The sequence below is a fragment of the Misgurnus anguillicaudatus genome, chromosome 21, assembly GCF_027580225.2.
Source record: "Misgurnus anguillicaudatus chromosome 21, ASM2758022v2, whole genome shotgun sequence".
Classification (NCBI taxonomy): domain Eukaryota; kingdom Metazoa; phylum Chordata; class Actinopteri; order Cypriniformes; family Cobitidae; genus Misgurnus; species Misgurnus anguillicaudatus.
Genome location: NC_073357.2, coordinates 3,102,137 through 3,115,674, shown reverse-complemented (window position 1 = coordinate 3,115,674; position 13,538 = coordinate 3,102,137). Strand labels below are relative to the sequence as shown.

Sequence of the window (13,538 nt, the reverse complement as noted above, 5' to 3'; positions counted from 1 at the left end):
TACTGGGAATGTGACAATTTATTTCTTCTATTTAATATAGCAATGCTGACATCGCGGGTACGCGCATCGAATAAAATCTGCTTCCGCCCGCGCGGTACTTTTACAATGCGTCTCATGCAATATTCAGTCATCGTCGCAAGGTTGTAGTATGTTTTCACTAAATACGACAATAAATACGTCAAGTCCGAACACCGGAAGCGTTTGATATTTTGAGTATTCAATTCGGAGGTGTTTTTAGTTCACAGCAACGGTTTAAAATTGAGTGTCACTTTCAACCGGTCGATGTGCTTCCACTAAACTCTGGACAATAATGAAATGTAAATGGACCACAATATATATCTTTTATCTTGGTGCTGAAACATGGTAATGGTATGGAGGAGATTGTATTTAAATAAATCGTGAAAATTTGCATATTACGTTTCTTGTTTTAGACTACAGTGAACGTCATGTCAGAACGTCCACCGCAGGCATCATTCTAAAAATAATGGTTAACATGGGTCCGATGCCCATTCTGACTAAAACAGCAAATGTTTATAATTTAATTTGAAAGTACTAACAAAGTTCTACCTTCTGTTAAAATTTCATGAACATATCTGATAAAATGAGAAGTTATAAGCAAAAACATGTAAATAAGCAGCATTTCGGTCACACACATTCCATAGACATCCATATAACTTTTCTCTGATTTCTAATAATAAAAATATCATAACTTTCTCAATCTTCAACGGATTTTTCGTCTGCAAACCTCTTAAAACTTTGTTGCACATCACTGATACCTTAGCGGTATGAAAATTACCTTGTAACAGGGAATGGAACTCTCTCTCATTGATTTTAAACCCAGCATGCATTTTAACCACCCTAGTGCGAAGTCCACGCTACATGCATTACAAGTTCAGGTGCAACGAAGTCAAAGCATTACTCGTTTATTGAAAAGTTTCTTATGAGGCAAATCATGCTATGCATATTGGTGTTGCAACTGCAGGTTATGTAAGAATGGTATGTGACAATATGCGATTGACTTGTTTATCCATTAAAGTTTAACTTAATTATGCTGAACATTTTCAAAGACTTTAGGTGAAGTCTGACTCGCAGTATGGTCTAAAATATGTTCTCTAAAATTGTTTGAGGCTACCGTGTCAACACAACCTCATCCCGTAAATGTTCTGGGATCGCTCCCGTAAAGAGAACCTAGTAAAATTGCCGAAAGATGCACGTTTAAAGTTCTCTGTGTGAAACGATGCGTGCTCATTATACGTGCTGCTAAAGCTGAGATCATTCACCTGCATGACAGAGCAGCGCATCACGCGCTCCTCATGATCTCATTTAAAATACGAGTTACGAATAACTGGCGAACTTCAGAAGCGCTTAAAAGTCAAGCATGTGCAGGACTTTACATGTATCACATGTCTTTACGGGTTTTCGCAGTAAGCATGACTCCGAAAAATAATCGGCAGAATAAATGACCCAAAAGTCTAATGATTCCGGACAAATCCTGGAAGCATTTTCTGTGTAGTATTAATAATCTCTGCGTGAGAAGGGCAATTGATGGTGTCGGCTATCATTGATCGTGGTCTATTGACATAACCTGATCCCGCACCTTCTAGTAGTTTCAGGATTTTAATAACACTCCAGTCAAGACACTAAGCATTCAAATGCGTATTGTTCGTTCACATTTAGTTCATACAGTTTAGATTAATTTACTTCCATATTTTCTAATCTTTCTAGTCTATAATTATTAATCTTAAAATTCAATAACCTTAATTTCTTTGTTTTATCAATTTCATGTTAATGTTATGATTCTGTTTTCCTAGGTAATTTTTTTTCTGCCATTAGTACACTTGAAATTTAAAGCCATAGCCAAAATCCCATCTTTTACTACATAAATACTTTGAAAAGTGAATACACTTGAAATGCAACGTTTCATCAGTTTCTATAGCTTTAAGCTGCATAATGATCAAAGTACGATTCAGCAGATACTGGTGGTGGTGTAGGTTACTCAACCATGTCTCATTTCTCGCTAAACTTATCTGTGGCATAGCGCGCTTTATAGGAATATTGTCGCTTTCCATCACAGCGTCCGACATAGCATACGCAGCCTTTCTCACTATAGGGTATATTGTTGCCCCATTGCATGGCTCTCGTGACCTCCTTGCTGCGTGGCATATCATTGCCTGTATCCAGCATTCGCAGTCATACTGCTATACTGCAAATTGTTGATGTGTATCATGGCCTTCTCGCTAATCAGCATATGGTTACATTGTGTCATGGATACCACAACCGACTTATTACATTGCATATGGTGCCCCGCATCTATCCTCCGCAGCCTTTATTATGATTCAGCATATCGTTGCCCCGCATCATTGCCTTCGCGGTCTTCACGCTACATGGGAAGTCGTTGCCCCGTAACCGTCTTTGTTGCATACAGCATATCATTGCCCCGTATCTTGCCCTTTGCGGTCTTCGCACTAAATTGCAAAACGTTGCCCTGTAAGTGTTCTCCACGGCCTTCTCGCCTATCGGGGCTATCGATCGACGTGGCTTTACATATCGCTTATCGTGGTTTTACACATCACCTATCGGGGCTATCGATCGACGTGGCTTTACACATCGCCTATCGGGGCTATCAATCGACGTGGCCTATCGTGGCGTTCCACAGTGCCTATCGAGGCTGTCGATCAAGTGGCCTATCGTGGCTTTAGGTATCGCCTATCGGGGCTATCGATCGACGTGGCTTTACTTATCGCCTATCGTGGTTTTACACATCACTTAACGGGGCTATCGATCGACGTGGCTTTACACATCGCCTATCGGGGCTATCAATCGACGTGGCCTATCGTGGCTTTACGTATCGCCTATCGAGGCTGTCGATCAAGTGGCCTATCGTGGCTTTACGTATCGCCTATAGGGGCTATCGGTCGACGTGGCTTTACATATCGCCTATCGGGGCGATCGATCGACGTGGCTTTACATATTGCCTATCGTGGTTTTACACATCACCTATCGGGGCTATCGATCGACGTGGCCTATCGTGGCTTTACACATCGCCTATCGGGGCTATCAATCAACGTGGCCTATCGTGGCTTTACATATTGCCTATCGAGGCTGTCGATCAAGTGGCCTATCGTGGCCAATCGTGGCTTTACATATCGGCTATCGGGGCTATTGATCGATGTGGCCTACCGTGGTGTTACACATCGCCTATCGGGGCTATCGATCGACGTGGCTTTACACATCGCCTATCAGGGCTATCGATTGCTGTGGCCTATTGTGGCTTTACATATCGCCTTTTGGGGCTTTCAATCCACGTGGCTTTACACATCGCATATCAGGGCTATCGATTGCTGTGGCCTATCGTGGCTTTACATATCGCCTATCGGGGCTATCAATCCACGTGGCTTTACACATCGCCTATCTGGGCTATCGATCGTTGTGGCCTATCGTGGCTTTACATATCACCTATCGGGGCTACCTATCCATGTAAAGCCTACCGTGGCACTTTACGACGAAGCATATTGTAATTCTTATCCTATTCCTTTTGTGTGAATCAGACATTAAAGTGAATGCCTATGCCTATCGTGGCTTTATTTTTGGGGGGTTCCAATAAATAGCTGTTGTAGCTTAAGAAGTCTGATTCCTTCTTAACATTTTCTTTTGTTTCAGGATTGACATCTCTTCGATATCCTAGCAATCAAGCCAGTTGATCTATTTCACTTTTGGGGGTAGGCTCCGCCCCTGCCTTCAACATCAGGCAGGATCTGCCGGACTACAGCTAGACCCGGACGAAAGGCGGGGCATATGCCAAAATCTTATGAGACTCAAGCATCTCTTTTATTTTGAGACTGATTCGAATTTCTGTCTTTTAATTTAACATGGAATAAATGTCATTCAAACGTTCACTTGCCTTCTGAGTCTTTATGGTAGAAATGAAAGCGTCAGCGTAAGTTCTACCAGGAAGACTCTAATACCACGTCATTCATTTATAAAATCGGCTTACCAATCACAGCTCAATGCCGACTATTTAAACGCTGAACTAACACTCTCTCCTGCTGCCCGTAGGTGTCGTAGCTGAAGTTCACCTCCATCCTACCCACCACCACCAGGTTGTTCCCTGTTCTTTTGTCCGGGGGTAGGCTCCGCCCCTGCCTTCAACATCAGGCAGGATCTGCCGGACTACAGCTAGACCCGGACGAAAGGCGGGGCATATGCCAAAATCTTATGAGACTCAAGCATCTCTTTTATTTTGAGACTGATTCGAATTTCTGTCTTTTAATTTAACATGGAATAAATGTCATTCAAACGTTCACTTGCCTTCTGAGTCTTTATGGTAGAACCCTTGTTCCCTGAAGGAAGGGAACGGAGACGTCACGTCGTGACCGACGAATTGGGAACTCGCTTAGAGAGACCAATCTGCTTCATACTCTACTAAAACGCCAATGAACTTGGCATTGAGATATTTGCATAATGCTGGCGCCGCCCCGCCAGGTGCGCATATAAGCCACAGGTGCAAATATGGAAATTAGCTTCATTTCGCTGAGAAAGCCGGAAAGTGTGACCGGCCGATAACCAGCAGGGAGCAGCCCTGTGGCGACGGGACGTGATGTCTCCGTTCCCTTCCTTCAGGGAACGAGGGTTACATACGTAACCGAGACGTTCCCTTTCAGTCGGTCACTACGACTTCACGTCGTGACCGACGAATTGGGAATCCCTACCAAAACGCCACTGAGGGCTGACCTCTTCCAGTGTCTGCGTAAAGCCCTCCGGTTCCACTTAAGGATAAGGAGAATTAGGTTTTAAGGCAGAAGGCCGGGCACTAGATGTTCCTTTAACCCCACAGTAGTGCCAGCGACTGGGAAGCGCCCTATCTGAGCGGTATAGGAACGCTGCGGAAGCCACCGCCCCGTTAAGGGCTATTGGTGGGTGAAAGTCAACCGTAGTTGAGGTAAATAGACAGTGGCTGTGTAAGCAAAGCAGTGCTCTGCTGAGGGAAACGTGGGCGAGTAGGATTAACCCCACGGAAAATACTCACAAAGGAACCCGGTGGGACGCAATGTGGATGCCCGAGCCAAACACAGGTTCGCGAGGATGCAGCTAGTGAGAGGCTGGCAGCGGATGCTCCGCAACATCAGGCTGCCAAGGCAGCGGAGGAAGGCAAAACAAATTATTATGCGTTTTTGCCTCGATGGCCTTCCATACTGAGCTCAGTTTGGAGCACCAGTCGGAGGCTGCAAGCCGACCTGCGAGCCTGTTCTCTGTGCTTCCCCTAACGAGGAAAGAACACGAGAGGAGACAGGCTCGACAAAAACACTGTAAAATCTAATGAACGTATAGGTGTCGCCCAACCAGCAGCTCTGCAGATGTCTGTTAGCGAGGAACCACGAGCGAATGCCCAAAATGAGGCAACACTTCTAGTAGAGTGAGCTCTCAAATTAAATAGACAAGGAATGCCCTGCAGATTATAAGCAAGGGCGATAGTATCAACTATCCAATGAGACATCCTCTGCTTAGTGACAGCTTTCCCTCTCTGCTGACCACCGTAACAAACAAAGAGCTGATCTAAGGTCCTGAGGCTTTGTGTGCGATCCACGTAGAGGCGTAACGCTCGTACGGGACATAATAAAGCCATGGTTGGGTCTGCCTCCTCCGGGGGGCAGCGCTTGCAAGCTCACCACCATATCTCTGAAGGGAGTGGTGGGAACTTTGGGCACGTAGCCTGGTCTGGGTCTCAGTGAGACAGCAGGACCAAACTGAAGGCACGAATCGTCAACAGAGAATGCATATAAATCCCTTACTCTCTTCACGGAGGCCAATGCTAGCAGGGTCAGATTTTCATTGACAAAAACTTCAGACTCGCAGACTGCAAAGGCTCGAACGTGGAACCTGTAGTAGGGCTTCAGCACCATGGACAGGTCTCTGAGGAATAGAGGGAGGGCAAGAGGGGTTTAGCCTGCGAGTGCCTCTTAAAATCTAATAACCAAATCATGCTGGCCAACTGATCTGCCGTTAATAAGTGAGTGATGAGCAGAAATAGCGGCGATATCAACTTTAATGGTGGAGGGTGACAGCCTACCATCTAACCTATGTTGAAGATATATAAAAGCACAATGTTAAGCATTCTCTGGGGTCCTCGCGTTGCGAAGAGCACCAGGTGACGAAAAGGGTTTCATTTAAGCGCGTAAGCCCGTCTTGTGGACGGTGCTCGTACCGCGTCGATGGTGTTAGATACCGCTTGCGATAAATCACCTAAACCTTGCGCGCACTCAACGACCATACATGGAAATCCCACAGGTCGGGGCGCGGGTGCCATAATGTGCCCCTTCCTTGAGAAAGAAGTCCTTCCTCCGGGGAATTCGCCAGGGAGGGGCTGTCGCGAGGAGCATTAACTCTGAAAACCAATTCCTGGTCGTCCAGTACGGGGCGACTAATAAAAGGCTCTCCTCATCCTGCCTGACTTTGCACAGTGTCTGTGCGATTAAGCTCACTGGAGTGAATGCATATTTGCACGTCCCCCGTGGCCAGCTGTGTGCCAACGCATCCACGCCGAGGCTGCCCTCGGTTAGTGAATAAAACAGGCGACAGTGGGTATCGTCCGGTGACGCAAATAGATCTCTGCACACGACCGAACTTCTTCCAAATTAGCTGAACCGTCTGGGGGTGGAGTCGCCATTCGCCGGTGCGCACAGCTCGGGAAAGCGCGTCTGCCGCTGTATTGAGCGTACCCGGGATGAAACATGTAGCAGATAACTGTGACGATCTAGATACTGTAATAGAAAACCTGAACAATGTCTGTTCTAACACACTGGATGCCGTTGCTCCCATTCGAAAAAAGAAAATCAAAGAAAAACCGCCAGCTCCATGGTATGATCATCACACCGCAGCTCTTAAAAAGGCAGCTAGAAGAATGGAAAGAAATTCTAGAAGCACAAACTTAGAGGTATGGCGTGTAGCATGGAAAGAGAGTGTTAAACACTACAGACAGGCTATAAAAACGGCCAGATCTACCTATCTCAGTACGCTTATTAAAGAAAATCATAATAACCCTCGTTTCCTCTTTAGCACAGTTGCAAAACTGACAAGAAACAAAGAACAAACAGAAACCAATAGTAAGCTCCAACACAATAGTAACGATTTCATGAACTTCTTTTCTAACAAAATTACGGCTATTAGGGAAAACATCGTAACTACCCAAGCAGCCATCACTCTACCCATTAGTTCACTTGACACTAGACTACCATATGAACATCTTGATTCATTTAAACCTACTACAATAGATGAGCTCTCTAAACTAGTCACATCATCCAAATCATCGTCCTGTATATTAGACCCCGTTCCCACAAAACTACTTAAAGAAGTATTCCCTGTAGTGTCAACCCCGGTTCTAAATATCTTTAACTCATCGCTAAAAATAGGATACGTTCCAACAGCTTTCAAGCTAGCAGTTATTAAACCGCTGATTAAAAAACCACAGCTTGATCAGGGAGAGCTTAATAACTTTAGACCAATCTCAAATCTCCCTTTTCTTTCGAAAATATTAGAAAAAGTAGTGGCAAGCCAGTTACGCACATTCTTGACAAATAATAGTACGTATGAAAAGTTCCAATCAGGATTCAGGCCCCACCATAGCACAGAGACAGTGTTGCTTAGAGTTACAAATGACCTCCTGTTAACATCCGATCGTGGTGAAATCTCAATCCTTATATTACTAGACTTTAGCGCAGCCTTTGACACAATAGACCACACAATCTTACTCAATAGACTAGAAAACTATGTTGGTATCAGTGGTCAGGCGCTAGCCTGGTTTAGGTCGTATCTAACCAATCGCTATCACTTTGTTTATGTAATTGAGGAAGAGTCATATCACTCCCTGGTTAAATATGGTGTACCGCAGGGATCAGTTTTAGGTCCTATCCTGTTCTCATTATATATGTTACCTCTAGGAGACATTATCAGGAAACATAACATAAGTTTTCACTGTTATGCGGATGATACCCAGCTTTACATCTCCTCACATCCCAGCGAAACACACACGTTTTCTAAGCTAACAGACTGCATTAGCGATGTTAGTGACTGGATGGCACATAACTTTCTTAAGCTCAACTCCAATAAGACAGAGATGCTTATTATTGAACCGAATCGCTACAAACATAATATGTCAGATTACAAGTTGCACATAGATGGCTGCACTGTGGTACCATCTTCCTCGGTTAGGAACTTAGGTGTGATGTTCGACAGCAATTTATCCTTCGATAGTCATATCGGCAACGTCTGCCGCACAGCATTCTTCCGTCTTAGAAATATCTCAAAAATACGCCATATACTGTCTACATCTGACGCAGAGAAGCTTATCCATGCTTTTATGACCTCTAGAATAGACTATTGTAACTCGCTACTTGGGGGATGCCATGCAAATCAGGTAAACAAGCTGCAGCTAGTTCAAAACGCCTCTGCAAGAGTGCTTACTCAATCTAAGAAGTATGACCACATAAGTCCAATTCTAGCATCTTTACACTGGCTACCAGTTAATTATCGCATACAATTTAAAATATCACTTACAACCTACGAAGCCTTAAATGGCCTAGCACCCTCATATCTTAGAGAATTACTATCAGAATACAATCCATCACGTGCACTGGGTTCGCAAAACTCTGGTCTCTTAGTTATCCCTAAAATATCAAAAGTGTCTAAAGGTGGAAGATCCTTTTCCTACTTAGCCCCTAAGCTCTGGAATGATTTACCAACCGTTGTCCGAGAATCAGACACACTAGATACCTTTAAATCTAGACTTAAAACTTTTCTCTTTAACAAGGCATTCACATAACTGTTTTAGTAATGGTACTCATCTTACAATAGATAGCTTGTACAACCTGATAAATAAATAAACTAAATCCTCATTTTCGTCAACATTTCAAAGCATGGTAAATGCTATTAATAAACTTAAGAAAATGTTTAATCTCTCCTTACTTGTTTACATATGTGCAGCAAACCATGAGCCGGGCATAAACTTTCAAAAACAAATGTCACATATAAAATAGAAAAGGCTACATATAAGGAAAAGAAACGCTACTTTGTGCACATACAAACCACAATACAAGGCCAAAACTTCAACACTTGACCAATAAAACCCCAAATCGGGCCATTAATTGCCAAGCGCAGAGGAGTGATTGAAAATTATGTATGGCATTATGTTATCACTTGCTCGGCCCTCCACCTGAGGTATCTGAATCGAGTAGGGGAGTACTGTGAAGCCCAGACAGGCATCAGGGAGATGGCTGGCGCAGTCACGTCCCCGTCTCCCCTTTACTCCCTTGCTCATCCGGATTTCAATAAAGCTTGGTGGGTATAGATTTGTGGTGTTAAGCCCACTAGTCGGGGGCGGGACTTCAGTCCTTAAAAGGGTGTCACTGCATCCATTTCCTAAAACATTTGCCGTCCCGTGCATTTTTCTCGTTCTCCCTAAACCAAACTGTGCAGAGTATGTCACTGGGATGACGTTGTATCTTCAATACGTACATGTGTGTGTGTGTGTGTGTATATATATATATATATATATATATATATATATATATATATATATATATATGTATGTTTGTGTATATGTACATGTGTATACATATTAATGGCCCCTACGCTAATTGGGTTTTGTTTTTCTTTCTTCATGTCTCGTCCTTGTCTCCGAGGACACTGAGACAAACAGACCCAATTCCGGTAAATGTGAAAGTCGGCACACCTCTGACTCACCGGCAGACCGTCAACGTGATGCCCAGCTTATACATGACCAACGACCACCAGCAGAACCCACTTTACCTCCGCCTAATCTCCTTAATCGTTTCAATGTATATATAAATATATCTCCCAAGGGTTTTTCCCTCCTAAGACTTTTTTTTACTTCCCCGGCTGAGCCTGGGGGTTTTTTTCTCCTAGGGGGTTTTTCAACCCGGGGAGGCAGCCTTCTTGGGCTTAATTTAGCACCCTCTTCTTTACGTTACATTAGCAATACGCACGCTTATAATGTTGATTCATAGCCGCAGCAAATTTAGCTGCTTTTGCTATCGTGTATTATGTCGTGCTATATGTCGTTTTTCTATGCTTTTCACTGCTTCTATTATTGTAAAGCTGCTTTGAAACAATCACAAATTGTGAAAAGCGCTATATAAATAAAATTGAATTGAAATTGAATTGAATTAAATGGCACGAAGGGACCTCAGATGCTTCTGACTCCAAAGGAGGAGATGACGAGCGAGATGCGACCTTGAACACTGTGGTGGACATTGCACGACTGAAGGTCGCAGCTTCCCTCGTAAACCTCTAAAGCCTTCGCTTGGTGAACCTGCAGTAACGTTATTGCGTGCAGGGCTGAAGCCGCATCTCCGCATGCCTGATGGGCAGCGCCCGTAACCGGACGACTGTCTATACAAACACGGGAGGGAAGGGTTGGGTGGTCCCTCCAGGAACGCAGCTGCATCACAACCCCCCGCTCCACTGAAGGGATCCCCCCTTAGCGGCTCCGTTGGTGAGGGAGGTGAGGGGTGAAAGCTGAACGGCCGAGACGGCCGCAAATCACATCCGCTCTTCGTGCCGTCGGGAAATCCAGGCACAGGAGGTGAGGACCGTAGAGGCCCGGGTAGCTCCGAAGTACCAATCATGTGGGCGGGACGGTTCGGGTGGAGAGGGGTTAACCCCTCCAACTCTACCGTTTCCGCCGCTCGAGCGGGCATGGCCGCCATCTCCGGGACGACTCCGCCTCGGAGGGAAAAAATGGACACCCCTCTGATGCTGCAGAAGTGACAGGACCAGAAGGAGGTCCAATGGATTCAGCAGAAATCGCAGAACACGACTCTGCAGTCTCCACCGGAGCCTCAACCGGCTGAGGATGTGAAGGCCGGTAGGTGAAGGACGCATCCTCCGTCCTACTCAGCGTAGTGATGCGAAGAGCGTCCTGCGAGCGCTTGACAGCCGCACCATGACGGCGTTCAGCACTGCAAAGGTGCGGACGTCGTTCCCGTAGAAACGACAGTCGTCTCCACAATCCAAGAGGGTAATGGTCTCACAGAGAGAACAAAAGCTCTCCACGAACGCAGCCTCGGAGTGCTCGATGCCCAAGCACGAAGACAGCGCTCGTGACCGTCACTGGAATCCCTGTACTTCTCGCAACCAAGATCGCACGGAGGAAAAGCTATCCTGAAAAGGACGCTGATCTCCAAATATACGAGAGTGGCGGTCTTTAAAAAGACACAGAGCTCTCACGTATCACTCTTTAGGGAAATCACTCTTTAGGTGCTCAGCTGATGATGCGCACAGGGAGAGGCAACGCACACACTAAACTCAAAACAAAAAAGATACAGAGCAGTGGGATACTGCGAGCGTCCGCTGTGTCAGTACTGCTTGTCAATCAACTTCAGCAACCATTCCCAGAAGAGCAGAGAGTAGCTTCTCAGTAGCAGATAATGCCGGCTTTCGAAGCGAAAAAGCTAATTTCCATATTTGCACCTGTGGCTTATATGCGCACCTGGCGGTGCGGCGCCAGCATTATGCAAATATCTCAATGCCAAGTTCATTGGCGTTTTAGTAGAGTACGAAGCAGATTGGTCTCTCTAAGCGAGTTCCCAATTCGTCAGTCACGACGTGACGTCGTAGTGACCGTCTGAAAGGGAACCCCCATTTTAGGCTGAGGGGCCAGATATTTTTTTAAACCTTAGTGTGTGGATAATGTGTTAATATTAACTAAACAAACTAATTAATTAGCAAGAAAACTAGAGAAACACACAGCTCAGTGAAAACTAAACTTCATAATTCACACCCATACTGGACATTCTATAAACAAACATTTACATTTGTAAAAACTTTAGGTTGAAAAGCCTTCATTTAACTTCCTTTGCATGAAACCTTAACAGAATTATACCTTAATAATGCCAAAATCATTCAGAAACCGTTCACTTTTCTTTGTTATATATTTGTAATGAGAATGATGTTTAGAAATTGAAATTGCGAGATAGGGGCAGTGGCTCAACCAAAAAGGGCACTAAGGGGGGTGCTATATGGTTTTAATAAAATATTATAACGATGATGTGTTATATTACTAGTGATTATAATGAGAAATACAATAAAATGGAGCTTTAAATTCATGTTTAAAATGTTGAACTTAAAACACAGACAGCTATGATGGCCTAGTAGTGCTCATAAAATGCAACATATAAAAAGCAAACGTAAGCTCACAACGAAATAAAGTTTCATGTGAAAAACTATTAAAGGGATAGTTCAACCGAAAATGGAAATTCTGTCATCATTTACTCTCATGTTACAAACCTGTATACATTTCTTTGTTCTGATGAACACAAAGGAAGATATTTTGAGAAATGTTTGTAACCAAACCATTCGTGGACCCAATTCACTTCCATAGTATTTTTTATTCCTACTATGGAAGTAAATGGGGTCCACAAACGGTTTGTGGTTTATGGATAAACCATAGTTGTTTATTTTCTTAATTTTGCAAAAAGCACAACATTTTGTTTTTATTGGGAGTGGACACAAATGAACTTTTAAAGTTTTAAATGATGTATAAATCATATCTGTATCAGCAGAGTAATTTAAGTCTCTTTGAGGAGTGATTGAAAAATAAAGAGTTTGTGTCGACCTCAGATTGATTTTGTGCCTCTCTGTGAAGATGAGAAGTTCAGTGTTTGCCAGGTTAAGTTGCAGGTGTAAGACGCCACCCAATTGGCCCAACGTCGAAGTCCAATGCGGTGGTGAAGGTATCACGTGTTCTTTCCTTCCGTAGCGCTTCTAGAAGAATAATTCCATTTATTTAATTTGTTTCTTTGACCTCTGCGGTTAAATTATAATCTGACTCCAATTTATAAGTTACCAATACTATTCTGATGCTGATCATAATTTATAAAATTATTATTATATTTATTTAGAATTAATTATATTCACATAGGGAATAAGGTGTAATTCTGAAGGTGCTAAGGCAGTTCCATACAGCTGGGCATAGAGGCATTCTCCTTCTAACTTAAGTTAAAGTTAGAGGTTTCTCCAAAACACATTGAAAATAAGAGGATCCATCTATGTTTTAGGTTGAGGTTTCTCCATCTAACCTTAAAACGGGGAGGCAATTACTCCAGTAATATTTTCAATAGAGGCAACTCTCCTAATCTATGCCCCCTTCAATACATAACTTAAACCCTGAAAATATAATAAAGATTTGACAAGTTTTAGAATGAATAAAGATTAACAATTTATTTTGCCAGGCAGGTTACACTTAAATCAATCATTTGGTTATTCAAATCAACCAATTACAAATATATCAAAACATTCATTAAAAGATCAGCCTAGAAAATGAAACAGTAAACATAAAATACAATCATATCTGGCAATTCAAGACACACAGCAGTGTGGGAAGATCTGACTACAGAATGCTTCCATAAGGTTTTAATACACACACAAAGTGTGAGAGCTCCTGGTTACAGGATGACTCCATAAGGTTTGAATACACACAGAGTGTGGGAGCTTCTGGGTACAGAATGGCTCCCTGAACATTTTGC

The 13,538-nt window shown here is 43.6% G+C and overlaps 1 protein-coding gene across 1 annotated transcript in view; it reads right to left on the bottom strand.

Annotated features, from left to right (window-relative positions):
* Positions 1-13,538, bottom strand: part of LOC129418653 (E3 ubiquitin-protein ligase TRIM39-like) — a 99,860-nt gene that overhangs the window by 62,627 nt on the left and 23,695 nt on the right. The window lies entirely within an intron of this gene.